The sequence below is a fragment of the Sitophilus oryzae genome, unplaced genomic scaffold (assembly GCF_002938485.1).
Source record: "Sitophilus oryzae breed Bouriz unplaced genomic scaffold, Soryzae_2.0 scaffold_1111_pilon_pilon, whole genome shotgun sequence".
Classification (NCBI taxonomy): Eukaryota; Metazoa; Arthropoda; class Insecta; order Coleoptera; family Curculionidae; genus Sitophilus; species Sitophilus oryzae.
Genome location: NW_022145740.1, coordinates 3583437 through 3597909, shown reverse-complemented (window position 1 = coordinate 3597909; position 14473 = coordinate 3583437). Strand labels below are relative to the sequence as shown.

The window sequence follows — 14473 nt, the reverse complement described above, 5'->3', positions numbered from 1 at the left end:
ATATAAAACAAGCCATGACGAAAGATATTATAAAACCAGCCACTATAAAAGCGTTACTAATCTACAAGCCATAAACAACTAAGCTTAAACAATTAGATTAATGGAAACAAAGACTGATTATTTATAAAGGAAATATTATTATACTTTTTTGTTTAAGAAAAATATATTCTTTTATTTTTTTAGCAGGCCATTGGCCGTCATGGTTAATTATTGCCAATTAAAGAGTTATTTTCGATCTACTGAAAAGACTATTATTTTAGCAAGAGAAAAATATTTTATATTTAATATAACCTAAAAGTTGTTACTATCAGATAAAATAATTCTAACGTAATTTTATCTAAAGAATCTACAGAAAAGCAACTATGGTCTACTATTACAGTAGGTGCTAAAATATAAATTGCACCATTTCATAGACTTAATTTTTTTTTTAAGTCTGCAGTATTTAGTGCACATTCACGTAAGCATTGTAGCAGAGAATAGTCTATTTGATTGTAGGTACTTACTTAAATGCTTTAAAACTTATAGATTTCTCAATTAGGTTTATTTTGAGATCTATCTACCTGCCTACCTCTACCCAGCTAAACCGCCCTAAATATTTAATAGGGTATCATAACATTAAAGGTGGAATTGATCCAGCTCTTTCTGCGTGTCTTTCAAACTACCTGCTAGCCAAACAATAGGAAATTATGTGATCAAAAGATATTTTAAATTTTCGAAAACCATAATTAAAATATCTAAATAAGTTTAACAAAAAATAAATAATATAAATATTTATTTGCCCCTCAATACGAAAGTGATTAAAATTTAAGTGTTTCATATTTTAGCTGATTTTTTCTTTTAGGGGAATGTCGCCTATACTAGCTCCTAAATCAATGTTGGCGAACCTATAACACGCGTATAAGTGCAGACACGTTTTCAGTTTCAAGATCGATTGGCCTTTTTCTAGGATCGGAGATAAAGAAAATAGCAAAAAATGTCTATACCTATGTGGCGGATCCATGTATCCAAAAAAATCCTATGGGTATTTCACCATAAAGAGAGACTTTCCGAAACGTTAAGCATTTTGTGTCCGTTAGGTAAATTTGTTTATTAGTAAGCCACTGCTGTTAATTAGTTTCCGTTGGATTAACGCAGAAATGTTTACAAAAAAATAACTATTTTATTTTGTAGAATTTCTTCCAGTGGCGAAATACCCATAGGATTTTTTTGGATAAAGAAAATAGCATTAAACTTCGGATTTTAATGGGATCGAATTGAGACATGTGCAAAGCATGTTTGTTTTCTGTATTTTCTTTGCAAAAACATAAAAAATGATTTCAAAAATACTATCAAAAAACTAAAAAATCACTAACAGTATACAAAAAAGTTATTTAATAAACGTGATATAGTTGATATTAATTTAAGTTTCTTTTAAATCAAGAACAAAATAAAAATTAGCTACAACAATCAGCTGATAGCATGACAGTTAAAAATTGTCAAAAATGACAGATGAAACGTCAAATCTCAAAACGAATTCAAATCGATTGAAAACTTTCCATGAAAATGGAGAATGGGTTATTCAAATTAATTTCAATACGAATATGAAAACGTAGTATCTAATTGAAATTGTACAATTATTTTACACCTATTAATAAATCTAAAAGATGTCAAGGTGTCGATTTTATTATTAATAAAGAATAGACTAATAGAGAAAGTATTAACCTAAAGATTTTTGGCAAGTAGATACCTACAATTACTTACTTAAACTTAATGACAAAATTATGCACAAAGACAGAAGGCTTTTCGATTAAAATAACAATAATATGCCTAGGTACTTCCATTTCAAAAAACTTTTGTATATCAATAAGAAACTTCGATGCAATCATAATAATTAAATACCTACCACATTTAAATAATTTCCAGCCTACATGGATGAAAACGCTGGTGTATACCTAAAATGTAAATCCGAATTTCTATTTTCCTCTATTGCGTAAAGTTTGGCTATAAACTGTGGGCAGTGCACGTTTTCCTGTCTAAAATTTCACCGTTTCCATATTTAGAATATTTGTGCCCACATGACCGTAAACAAAATATTGAATAATCGTAAAAATGACTTTAATATCGATAGTATTTTAACGACAAAATAAAGGTAATTTGATATGCTGTTTATTATCCATTCAGACTGCCCACTGCGAACTGAAATAATGAAATATTGCAGGCTATATATACGATATATTACGGATATTTAAAATAATTTAATTTTGATATGATTTAAATAAACTTATGTTTAATATCTAAACTGAAATTTGCATTTAGAAGAATATTTAACATGCTTCGTGTTCAAATACCGGTGAAAGGAAAGTTCTTCAACACGGTTCCATGGTGTAATGGTTAGCACTCTGGACTTTGAATCCAGCGATCCGAGTTCAAATCTCGGTGGAACCTAACTTTTTTTATTTTTTTTACCAAGTACAACTTGAGGCTAGTTACATAATAAAATAATACAGTAATTGTTAAAAGTTTTACAGGAGGTAACAGTATTATGCACAGATAATTTACTATATATATAGATACTAAAAAGGAATGTCCCAAGCTCCAAAGCCGAAACAGTAAAGTATTTTTTTATTCATGTCAATACATGCTTTGGTTAATTTTTAAAAGTTTTTAAAAGCGAAATGAACTGATCATGATCAATTTGCAATTTTTTCAATTATCATTACTTTTTGATGTGATGATTTTGATATTTTACACTGAAAAAAATATTGTTCATAATATTAATGAACATTGATTATTAACTCTTGTTTCATTGGGACAATGATTTTTTTCATTAATATAATAATTTGTTAATCATAGATCGATGTCCGATTTATTAATACTATGAATCTAATTTCATCAATATAATGAAAATCTGGTTATTAAACTAATGTAAGATTTTCATTAATATAATGAACGCGTTTATTGTCCCAATGAACGCGTTCTTTATTTTAGTGCTGAAACTTTAATAAACACATATTCATTATATTAATGTACTAAATCATTGATTAATGAGCTGTACATTGTGACAATGAACAATTTTATTAATACAAGGAACACACTACATTGTATTAATGTGCGCGGTTATTAATATCATGAATAAAATATTAGGGCTTAAATGTCCGCCATGTTGATCGATTACTTTGGCACTTTAATAACGTCTGTGTGGTTGAGGTTTCATTAGAGCGGTAAGTGTTCTCTCCAATATTTTAAATATTTTAAATAAAAGTCCTATCGCATTGTAGTTAATTTGTTGTGTTGTCAAATCAAATTTCACTGTGTGAGATCTCTGGTGTGGATATTCATTAAAACAGCGGTTTCCAAATATGTTTCAGAAGATAAAAAACAAAAAGAAGAAAAACATAGTAACAAGTCGAGGCATGGAACTGATTATGGTAAATTCGAATGTTCTTTTAATATTTGGCATTTTAATTATTTTGATATACGTTTTTTAGAACCGGAAGAAGATGTTGAGACCTGCCTTCAAGCCCTCAAATTCGACAATTTAACATCGGACCCACTTGATGCGACTTGGAAAGCCTATTGCAAATTCGTCTAGACATTATCAAGTCTCAGGATACAGCTAATATAATGAAGAAATGGTCTTTTTATAGAAATCCCTCAGGATATCGACTGGTAAATTAATTTTCTTATTATAATTTACCCTAAAATTAATAATAACATTAATATTCCCTTCGTCAATTCGATTTTTTTAATTTTTAATTTGTATATGCTATATCGAGTTTAATAAATTATTATTAGTTTATTGCACTGGTTTTTTATTAATAATCCCTAATGGAAAAATTTACTGTGCTCGTAAGTCGGCACTATTAGTAATTTTGTTACCTTTGTAGCTAAGGGCTTGTTCAAATGGAAATCTATTTATAGTAGAATTATTTCAGGTAGTTGGCTTGGAAATGACTATCAATGACATTTCATATCAATGACAGCGATCTTCATCATCGATTATACGGTGTAACAAGAGTTACTAATAGTGTCGAATTTTAAATGTATAACTAAATAGGTTATGAAATGATTTCATTGTATTTATGATAACGGTTCATTAATACAATGAAATTATTTCATTGTATTAATGATACGGTTCATTAATATAAGGATTTAGGTACATTATATTAATGAAATCTGTTCATTGTACCAATGAATGTGTTCTTCAAATTAATGAACACTGTTCATTGATTTAATGAACTTAAAGTTCATAGAGTTAATGAATTACTTTTCATTGTGCCAATGAAATCGTTCATCGGCTCAAAATTAATGATTTAATTCATTATATTAATGAACTTTTTCATTATATTTATGTCGACTTTTGGTTCAGTGTAATACGACGAGATGGTTTTTGTGACTATTACGCTGCATTAGATAATCTATACTAAATTTAAAAAAAAAACGTTAAAGACTAATGATACAGTCCTGGTTTTAATAAACATTAATAACGATAACAGAACTAATGATATTAAAAACAAATTAAAAGATAATTAAAAAAATACTTTGTATTGCCTCCCTTGTCTGCTATAACTGCCTGTATACATCCGTTCATACTCTGCTGCAAATATCATATTGCGTTACGCTTTCCCATTCTTCTATAAGAACCAATAGAGGTTCGTTTATTGAAGCTGCTACAGCTTCGCGACTTCTAACCCTCCTGCCAAGCATTTCCCAAACGTCGAACATGATGGGCAGTTCATACTAGCATATAGTTCACAATAATCACCAAGCCGCCTTGTAATATTGAGAAATAACTTCAAAGAGAAAGGATAATTGAAAAACATGCAAATTGTTGGTGGTAAGTTCATTTTGCAAAAATTAATCAAGGCATGTATTGGCATGATCCAAATAACAAAATACTCAGGAGACATGGTTCTGACCGCGAAATTATATTTTATGAAAATTTACACACGAAATTATTGCCTAGGGTGTTTTAAACTAAAGGTTAAAAACCAACCCCTCGGTTATAATAATGTGTATAATATGCCTGTATAATATGCCAAATACTAAAGTTCATAAAAACTGAGTTTACGAATTAAAGTTGATATAATTATATACAGCTTGCTAAAAAATTCACTAAAATAGTGCTAAAAACAAAAATATAACACTTTAAATTTGACCAAAATTTTCTCCGTTGCGTTTTTTTGCATCTGGGTGTTTATTGTATCTGGAAACGTTCTATTTTTTTAATCAATCCATAATTACTGTTAATTCTTGAGAAATATTATGTCAATTTTTAATATATGATCCCTAGAAATTGACCTCGACAAAATTATGATCGATTTTATCATTCTACAGTTGACTTTGAAGTCGTCTTTTTTTCGATCATACACTATTTTATAAACATAATTGTTTTAATTTGTAGTTTAGCAACAAAAAAGGTTAAATTAATTATCATAAACGATTTGCCATTGATGATAAATAGACGTGACATAGCTCAATTAAATTAAGTGTCGTTTGACGAACTAATTTCAGCAGAAAATAGAAACTAGATTTAGAGAACGCGCCTGGAGAACAATTCATTAAGCTTTTTTCCTCATTTTCCCCGGTTGCAGTTTCGAATTTCGACGAAGTTAATTATAACTAAGTGACGCTTAAGCGATCTCCGTAAAAGAAATAGCCGGACAAGCAAAAGTTGAGTGATTTTTTCTTCAAGGGAGTGAGCGAGAGAAAGAGGAGAAATGAAGAGAGCCAGCGAGCAGAATGCTCTCGTTGCGCCATTATTAATTTAAAGACTAAGGAAACTTAAACGATTCAAAGGCGTACGTAGTCGCGACAGATGGAAAATGGTACCTGCAGTTTTGAATTAGTTTTTGAAAACTGATTTTTTTACTAGAATGGAGTAAAATAGAAATAGGAAAGAGATTTTTAGTTACAGGAGATGTGTTAATTAGTGACAGTATTGTACAGTACAGTTTGACGTAACCCAGGGTCGGACTAGCCATATAGTCAGGATAGCGATTGCGAACCGAATCGTAGCCTTCGCGGGTCCCCTTGTGTTAGGACCTACATGTAAAATAGTTTCATATTTATTATTATATTATTAGAGGTTAAACGACTTACCTGTAAGGAAGTTCAATCCTCAATTATACGAGATAGCCCCGTCCGAAGAGATCCTGTAGTTTATGCTATTCAGCTTTTTCGGCGTAATGTTGACAAAATTAAAAAGATTTATTCCCTTGGTCCTCGCCAGTGTAACACAACCTTTTCATTATGTTTTTCGATTTCCCCGGATCGAGAATTTCTTTCGCTGTAGTGGTACGCGGGGAGGGTGGGTGTGATCTCTTCGGACTTTTTGTAGATGAAGATGAAACAATCCGATAAAGGTTGATAATCTAAAGATACCTGATGCACTTTGTGTTTTATTGTGAGGATCTGACTTTGACCCTCCTCCCTCGAGTTGATGACTCGCCAACTCGATGTCCTTACATTGAAGTTCTGACCCTGGAAAGGTGGAGTCTTTCCCCTTGCTCCTCGGCAGAAAGACCATGATGGTCGCTCCTTTAGGGATGTTTTCTCCCTTCACTGCAACCAGTTCCGGCCCCTGTCAATTTTTAAGCTTAGGTGCGATTTCTACCAACCAATTCGCCAATTCTTGAGATTCACAATCTATGAGGATCATGCCCACCCGAAAGTGTATCCCCGCAAAATGCAGCTGACCCACATTTTGTAGATCGTTTTGTTGCGATTCTATCACCATTACTTCGTCCAGTATAGCCTCTTCTAGAGATGTTTGCTGGTCGGTGGTCAGAGCAACCTCTGGGAAATCCTTTAGCAGCACTGCCATTTTCACTTGTCCAGCAATAGCGGCAAAGCTGGTATACGTCCATGCTTGCCTCCCGGTGTTGGACGGCTTTCCATCCTGGCTTTTTTCTCTCCCTGCCGGAGAAGAGGCGAGAGGTTCTCGCTCCCTCTCTTGCCCTTTGATGGAGATTAGTCAGGTTGTTTCTTGGTTTCTTTACTCTACCCTTTACGGAGAAGTGTTTTCGCTTTTGCTTCCTCTGAAGCAAATCCTTCGTGGAGCAGTCGGAGGTATCTCCGTGCTTCTGCTCCGCTAAGACCAACTCTCAGAGGATCGTCTAGCCCTCCTGGTTGACCCAGGGCGGGTAGACAAAGCGGTAGCTTGTGTCGCTTATTCATCATGAGGACGTAAAATAATCTATATTTTTTTATTTATTTTGAGATGCTTATTCAAAAAATTAAAATAGAAAACCTTTTTATCCATCTCAATATTTTTATTTTTATTGGAGATCTTTGCTTTTGAATAAGATAGAAACAATTTACAGAAATTTTAGCATTGATTTTGGGTCCTCTAAAATAGTGTTTAGTGTTTTTGTAATGTAACTGTCATTGAAAAGTCATATTATTATTTTTTATTGACGTGTACTTTAGTAGAGATTATTTTAAGTTCTGAAGTAACGGCTATTGCTGCTTCAATTGATCATGGTATATATCAACGTTTGGACTTAAAACCATATCTGCTAGAGTAACTGCCCATTAAACAATAATAATATGATTTTTCATATACAGTGACATTACATAAATCATAAACACTATTTTATAGGTGTGTCGAATAGGACCAAAAGCAAAGGCATGGTCTTAATGTAAAAAATACGAAAAAATATTAGTGTCTTCTTCAAAAGCGAATATCTAAAAAAAAATTAAGCTATTGAGATGAATCAAAAAACAAACTATCGAGAAAAGATACACCTATACAATAAAATTATTTTCAAATTCCTTGCTTTCTTAATATACTCTACAGGGTATTTCGAACATTCGTCAAAATATCAACATTTTGTTTTCCTTCGTAAGATTGACAGATGACAACTTTCATTTTTAATTTAGAAAGAAATGCTAAAAAGTCAAATAATTTAGCTACAAATTGCTTAAAAATCATCAAAATCGATTAGAACACACTAGAACACAATATTTAAAACATTAAAATACATGAAAATTTTAAGGTGCCCGTTTTTCGTGCTGGTGAGTGTAGTTTGTTAATACAAATTGATACACTTAAGTAAAATAACGACATTTCAGAAATCAATTCAAAATATTATCAGTAAATGGGATAGAATTAATTAAAATATTACTGTCCTCAATACGACTAATTTCCAATTATATTGAAAATTATTTAGGTATCATGTTCTTACATTTTTTCGGCGCAGTTAAAATTAGTTTGTATTTAAATTAAATTCTACCAATTTATTTTGACATTTATTCATAGCAGCCAAATGAAAGTTGACATGACATTGTTAACGATAATATATTTTCTTAATGTAATTTATATGTAGAACATAAATCGTGTGTGTCTCTGTTAACAAGAAGGTTTATAAACTAAATTTATTTTCAGTATAATTTTAGTGCCACACTGTTTGAATTTGAAGGGATAATATTTTATACTCGGCAATGTAAATGCATATAGGCTCACTTAACATTTAACCTTCACCTATATACATACATACATTTAAAAAGCAGCCCTTTTGTTGAAATCCTTTTGAAGTCGATGCATGGTTCGATTTTGAGATATCTGTCAAGTGGTCTCTCCTTTAGCCGTCTTTTCTGTTTTTTTTGCGCTGACACAGAAATATGTTATCGAAATAATTTTGCTTTTTTTAAAGTACGTGGTGATCCGGTATTTTAATTCAATTAATTATGTATCTGAAAATTGTAAAATTTATTTATACAGGGTGAGTTTCCTACGATGTTCTCTATGGGTATCTCGGAAACTACTAGAGATAGAGAGTCGGTTAAATGGGGAAAGAATTGCAGTTTTGTGGGGTCATAAATACGCGCTTTTCAAATTTTTGGAAAAGTTCATGGCTTACTATATATTTCGAAAAAACAAATTTCGGCTATTTTAAAAATTGTCCCTAATTCCGTTATAAGCTATTCTAGACAAAAAGTTTTCAGATAAAAGTTGTAGATAATTACATCCTTAATGAGATTGCCGTTTTTTTCTAAAGCCTGTCATTTTTGACATATGATACAAATACATGTTTTTTTAAATGGAAACCATAGTTTTAAGCTTTTTAGCGATATAAGCTATAATATGTCTTCTTCGAAAAATTATTGAGTTATAGCCAACTTTTATAATTTTTAAACAATTTCACTTAGGTAGCCATGGAAACAAGTCTAATCGTCTTTGTTCTCAGAAATGTGAAGGTGTCACATCTAAACTTTGTAAATTAAAATCAAGAAAAATCTGAAACATAAATTTTTTAAATGAAGAAAAGCGTGTAGGATTATCGGTTCAACTTTTCTTTGCCATATATTTTCGAGGATACGTTGACCGGTGAATGTTACGTTTTTTAGAGAACGATTTTCAAAACATGTTAGAAAAAATAAATTTAGTTATAGCCAATTCTTATCTTTCTTGACTAATTTCACTTAGATTGCATGGTATTCTTATTCTGTTATGATCTATAACTTATAAAAAGTCAGAATATATTATTAAACGGGTCTTTACAATTTACATTACATAAACTAAAACTTAAAAATATAATATCATTACATACACACATTTAAGTTATTTTAGAAAATGTTCAAAAAATCCGTCATTGTTTTGAGTTGCATCTTTTTAAAATTAAATTACTACCTATTCTCACAGAAGGATCGGTCGACATGATTAAACTTCTTTCGTACCGCCACTTCGAGTGCCTTTCTTAATTCATATTTTTTTTGTAAACCTTGTTAACCATACCGCATAAAAAAATCTAAAAAATGGATAGATCAGGTGATCGAGGAGGTCCATGCAATTGGTCCACCTCTTCCTATCCCTGAGTTCGCATAATTATGATATAAATAATTTTTAACATTTCTTTCATTATGTGGGGGACATAATAAAAGTCATGTTGGAACCACTGTATTGATGTCCGAGTATCTACACGCTTTTCTTCATTTCCTCATTTGAAAATTTCATATTTACAATTTTTGTTTATTTTAATATACATAGTTTGGATGTGACAGCTTCACATTTCTGAAAGCAACGGCGATTGAACTTGTTCCCATTGCTAACTAAGTGAAATTGTTTAAAAATGATAAGAATTGGCTATAACTCTGTAATTTTTTGAAAAAAAAAACATATTATAGCTTATATCGCTAAAAAGCTTAAAAACGGCGCTTTTTATGAAGTCATAGCCAACTATGGTTTCCATTTAAAAAACATATGTTTGTGTTATATGTCAAAAATGACAGGCTTTAGAAAAAAACGGAGGACACAATCTCATTAAGGATGTAATTATCTACAACTTTTATCTGAAAACTTTTTGTCTAAAATATCTCATAATGGAATTAGGGACAATTTTTAAAATAGCCGAAATTTGTTTTTTTCGAAATATCTGGTAAGCCATGAACGTTCTTTCCCCATTTAACCGAGTCTCTATCTCCAGTAGTTTCCGAGATACCCATAGAGAACATCGTATGAAACTCACCCTGTATGATAGGAATGTACTTGAACATGTTTATAGCAACACTATGAGAAATCTTCCGTCAATTGAACTGGACCAATAAAGGATTAAAAAAAGATAGAAAATATCTTAACCATCTAAGATTTGCTGATGACATAGTCCAAATCGCCAATAGTCCTGACGAGCTACAAACACAATTTAACGAACTAAATACAGCCAGCAGTAATGTAGGTCTCAAAATGAATTTATAGAAAAACTAAAGTAATGTACAATAAAGTAGTAGATAGAAACGACATCTAATATATAACACAACACTGGAAATACTAGAAGAATATATATATTTGGAACAATTAATACACACCTTAGGATATGTACTACCAGAAATCAACAGAAAAATCAATTTAGCATGAAGTAATTATGAAAGAAACTAAATCATATTCAAATCTAGAATTTAGAATTTCTTTTTTTGAGCCTACCGATCTTGTCCTATGTCTACCAGTCTTGTCCGATGCATGCGAAACGTGGTCACTCAAAGCGCACATTATAAGAAAAGTGCAGGCAGCACAACGCTCCATGGAACAAAAATATGCTGGGAATAACCAAGAAGGGTCGTAAAAGAATAGAGTGGATACGACAAAAGACTCACGCAAAAGATATTATCAGAATTAGAATTAAATACCTCAAGTGGCAATGCAAGAAGGACGAACGGCAGATGGACCACAAAAATGACAGCATGGTACCCACGAGGAATTAAGAGATTTAGATGAAGACCAAACTTGCGATGGAACCATAATATTAGAGAATTAGCAGCGATATCTTGGGCCCGCACAGCTAACAATAGACAACAATGGGCCCATCTACAAATAGATTACCTAAACACGCGAGGCTATGCCCTAATTGGAAATAGTTGAGTAAGCTGAAAATGATGATGATGATATACTTGAAGGAAAATATTAAAGCTGAATAAATTGAAAAGAGAAATTTTTCAGAAAAAAATTGGAAAGAGTTTTCTAAAAATACATTTTGTTTATTGGTATTGTTTGTGATTTTTATATTGATAAGAATTTTATGTTCTAAAAATATACCTACAGTTTTACAGCTGAAGTAATTCAGAAGAGAATTTTTTTACTAATTTAGATAAAATTATATTTCGGCGTTAGTTTTTGCTGTGAAATAGACATTACCTACATATTATATTAATTATTGCTCTCGCGTGTCTGTAATTTTTGTAGACGTATCTGTTTTAAAAAACTAAAGTGTTTCAAATAGTTGAATTTAAATATTTTAAATAGTTTTTTTCTTTGTATTTTTTTGCGAACGACGGAAAGAGATAAGCTTTTCGAAAGCTAATCCGTTAAGCAGTTTTTTTTTTCGTTAGGCAAATTTGTATATCTGTAAACCTAACTTCTGACAAGTTGTTTCTGTTTGGATTAACGCAGAAGTGTTTACAAAAAATAACTATTTTATTTTGTAGATTTTCTTGCAGTGGCGAAATACCCATATAGGATTTTTTGGAGAAGTCAGTTTTAGTATCATCTGTTTCATTTTATATGAATGTAGCCATTTTCAAAAAAAAAGTCAGTTAAAGACACAAATTACAGGCATACACCCTTTAGACCTCGTAATAACATACAATTTTATATACATCTCACAGATATTAATAAAGACTATTGTTAAGCTTTCAAGAACTTCACTGAAACATCTGTCTTCAGGCCATATTTTATGTGTTGCCTTCGCCAGTCCTTAAAACTTTTCAGAAACCATATTTTATTGTAAAAGTATGCATTATCTTTGTCACCAGCTAAAAAACGCCAATCGTCATGTTATTGATTGGTAAATAACGGTACCAATAACGGTTTTATCTTTTGTTTGTTTTTTTAACCCCCCTGTCGATTTTTTCTCCGAACTTTGAAAATAATTGATATGTTCTTATTATACATGATACATGAGTGATCGCGTGAGCAATGGGAGTTGGAAATAATGGTAAAAATTAATTTCTGGGAGTTGATCCCGGGGGTTAAAAAAAAGGGGATGATATCCAAAAGAGATATATATGTCAGGAATAATCTGTAGGGATAATCTTGTGTGATGTTGATAAATACGGTATAATTTATTAGAAATTTGTTTGTAATTTTCTAGAGGGTCTTTTGTTGTTTATTTTCCAAATATCAGTTAGAGTTATATAAATAAAAGGTTTAGTAAGTATTAAATGTAAAGTGATAATCTTTTTTCACTGAGAAAACAAAGATAGATGGCAAAAGCTTAGAAAAGACAATTCATAAAAATACGTATTTTTAAAAGCTTACCAAGAATAAAATATAAGTTAGAATCATCAAAAATTTAACCGCCCTAGACAGTTCTGTTGTCGGCAACCATGCCAAGTCGTTCATTTTGTAAGAAATATATAATGTTAAACTCAAAAATTCTGTGGTTTAGAAGAATATACACAATGAATATGTTGTAGAATGAAGAACGAGTGGGAGGGGGGTTAATCACTGCGACCTACATATATATTGTGTCCTCCTATCTTGAGTTATAACTCATCATAGAGTCCCAGGGCTTTGACAGAAGCCAGTATCTGGGACGGTTTTATAGAGGGTAATTCTCCATCTCCAATATCAATCGTACCAAAGTTTATGACAGGCATGGTTGTCGTCTCGGCGCACTCAGTGATGAGGTGTTTGTTTCCCCATTTTCCCTATAGAATTTTTGTTTGCCGCTTTTCCTTAGCTTCAATCTGCTGAGGTGTTCATTGAGGAGACAGTCACTTTAACAGCTAACATTCTGTAAAGTTTCTATCATTTAAGGTCTCGGTCAACACATTTTTTTATGCTTCTGTTGTTAATAACAATAATTCGTTTTTTTGCCTTTCAGTAAACACCATTTTAAATATTTTACTAAGTACGATTACGAAGAATATATAACAAAAATGGTTAAAATTTAAATTTTTAACTCTATTAATAATTTACACCGTCAAGATGATTAATTAATCTTAATTTTTCTAAAATGGTAGAAAATGAGATCGAATATCAAGAGAGAAAAAAAACGACGACCAGACATATCAAATAGTCGTAAAAAATTTGAATCAAACCTAATTTCGTCGGGGCTGCTTTCGCCTCTCTTTGCCTTTTCGTCTGTCTAGAGCAAAGTTTTCGATTTCAAAGAATCCAATTTCTCTAAATTACCGAACTGGTCCTAAACAAAAACTCCTTCTCGAAGGCTTCCAACCCTATTAAGGCAGTTAAAACTTTTTTTCTCTCTCCCTGTCTCTTTGTAAGTAGACACTACTTCGTTATGTAAAATTTTAAAATCGATTCGAAAAGCAAAGTGCTGGATTTAGACCCTGTATCTGTTTGACACTAACAAAAAAAGTTGATTTGGATAGGACATAAAGTCTTTGAATGGTTTCATTTTTCTACAGGGATAAAAAAAAATGTTCAGACTGAGGAGATCCACTTATTTAAAAAAATATATATTTCTTTAGATCCAAAATATTCAGCTATAAAACACTAATCGTAAATAACTAACAACTACTATATACCAGTACAAGTAGTGCATGGGAGTTGAAAACATCCCATGCAAATTTGGACAATATTGGCTCCCCTATTGATTTTAAAGCTAAGTCATAAATAGTTTTTTTAAAGGTTTGTGTATATTGAATACAGATAGCAAATTTGGACAATTTTGGACCAATTTTAACTAATTTAACAAAAACTGAATCTATTTTTTTAAAAATTAAAATTGAACAGGTAACAATTCAAAACCAAACAAATTATTACAACTTCGTTGTAAAATCAAAAGGAAATCCAATATTTGGACAGTTCAAAATTTGCATGGGATTTCGTATGTTCCTAACGCCGATGCCACCACCCTATATATTAGTTATCCATAATATGTTTTTAATTCTCATTCATGCCGAGCGAACACGAGAGGAAAATCTGACACTAGCGGAAAGGATAAACGTTGATAATAGATGATCGTTCTAACGGATCATATAAACATAAGGTCTTGGTCGCCGTTCTAATATCTTTCTCCCCTGGCCTGGCGAA

General features: G+C 31.4%; 1 non-coding gene across 1 annotated transcript; it reads left to right on the top strand.

Annotated features, from left to right (window-relative positions):
• Positions 1 to 2352: 2352 nt before the first annotated feature.
• Positions 2353 to 2424, top strand: Trnaq-uug. Its single transcript has one exon. It is a non-coding gene; the product is annotated as a tRNA-Gln (tRNA).
• The last annotated feature ends 12049 nt before the right edge of the window (positions 2425 to 14473 follow it).